The following is a 2180-nucleotide window of genomic DNA, read 5'->3' on the forward strand; positions in this document are numbered from 1 at the left end:
TCCTCCTTGAGTGATGTGCAGAGCACCAGCTGTGGTCAGGGAGAGCCTGGCAGTGTTCCTCTGAAGCAGGAAGTCTGGATCCTCAGCCTACCGTTTCTTTCTGCTCAGCAAATCAGCAATTCACTCAACACTTTTCAGGTTTTTCTTAAGGACACTCTTTTTTTTTTTTTAGGATTTAGGCCCAAATATGAAGGAAAGCAAAGAGAGTGTTTAGGCCTGTTCACACCGGGACGAATTTCGCCGGCGATTTTCGCCGACGTTTAACGCCTCGTGACTAAACAAAGGGCACCAATGAGAGTGTGCACACCGACGCGTAAAAACGCCACGCGTCAAAAAAAAAAACGCCTCGGGTTCGTTTTTTTTTTTTCGACGCGTCGCGTCGAAATCTACTCGACCAATGAGAATGGCGCTTTTGCTCACGTGTCTGGAGCTTCTGAAGTTACAGTAAAACACAACTTGGGGGCGCTCAAACACAAAACTGCCTTGCTGAGCACACATACCAGCGAAGAAGATAGACGCCAAGTAGCGTCTACACAGCCGCGAAGCAATAATGACGGACATTCTAAAACATCCCCGAACCAAGCACCAGTTGGAGCTACTGGTGCTTGAAATATTCATGTTTTCTTTGTTTGATTCTGACAAGTGTGTAAATACTTGCTCTCTTCTTCTGAGTGAAAAGCGACTTTAAGAAGCGTAAAGTTGCGCAGCGCCACCTTGTGTACAGGAGTATTTCTGTTTTACATTAAGCGCCATCTAATGTCAGGGAATGAAATTGCATGTTCACTCCACTCATCGTCAGCGAAAATCGCCTGGGTGTGAACACAAAAAACGTGGCGAAAAACGCTGGCGAATAACGCCTGGCGAATATTCGTCCCGGTGTGTACGGGCCTTTAAGTTGTTGTATCTTTTCCCCCCATATTCTCTGTGCAAATGTTCGACTTTAGTTTAAGAAAACTGTTTCCAATAAGTTCTTTTAAAAAGAGTCTGGAAATGACATGAATGACAGACTGCACAGTTAGCTAGCGAGGGTTTCAATTCTTAATAAATAGAAAAGGTCAGTGCTTCAAAAAGGCTTCAGCCAGATTCTTGCCCTCTGTGATCCGAGTCATGAGAATAAAATCACTTTCCTGACATATTGGGACCAAACCCTTTAGATTGGGAACTTAATGTTCCAAAAATAAAAATAGCTAATCATTGATGTCACAGATTATTTTCCTTTTTGTTGTTTTTGTGTAAACAGACTGTTTCATATAGTGTAACACTCTGTTTTGAGTGTAAAACTTTAAAAATGGTGTTTGCTCAGAAAATTATTTTGCACTTGAAACAGAAAAATTCACTTGAAACTCAAAGAAAGGAGAAATTCTCTCTCTTCTGCCCTGGAATAAGGGAAGCGCACCACGTTACAGGTGTGCCGCAGAAATCAGCCAATCCCAGACATCAACCTTCATGACCACACGACATTTTTATGCTCAAAGCGCCGAGGGCCCAAAAATCACTCCATAGTTTAAAAGCAACTCATGTGAAGAAGCTGAATCTCAACGTGTTGCATATTCAGTCTGACCAAATCAATTCAGTTTGAAGGAGAACTGATGTTCCTACAGGAACCTGCAGTTTCCCAGCGCTCAGGCACTCTGTGAGGCAGAAAAAATAGAATAAAAATGAAACATTTCCACATTAAAAGTACAAAAAATAAGTTTAGCACTCATTTTATTATCACACATTTTAACAATAAACAGGTAACAACCATGGACCAAAAGATTACACTGATAAATGAAACTAGGAGACAAATAGAAAATCAACATAGAACATGTTTGGAGATGCATTAGGTTTACTTTAGTTTGTTTAGCCCTGAGAAAACAGGAACCAAAAGGAAAAACTAGTTTACATATAAAAAGCCGAACAAAAAAGAACCCCAAAAGTCTCAGAAACGGCAAAGAGATGAAGGAGAAGCTGCTTCATCACAGCTATTCTGTCATTCTTTCATGGATTTAGCGGCTGGTCGGGAGGGCCGGTTGGGTCCTGGGCTCAGAGGAGGAAGCTGGCAAAACAGAAATCCATCATGGACGACACACATCCACCACATCAGACGCTGGAGGCGCTAAACAGCTGCTTCAGCAGAAGGTGGTTGCAGTGTGAGGAGCAGCAGTACCACAGATCCTTCATTCCAGCCTGAACCGCTG

This window comes from Oryzias latipes, chromosome 14, assembly GCF_002234675.1.
Source record: "Oryzias latipes chromosome 14, ASM223467v1".
NCBI classification, from domain to species: domain Eukaryota; kingdom Metazoa; phylum Chordata; class Actinopteri; order Beloniformes; family Adrianichthyidae; genus Oryzias; species Oryzias latipes.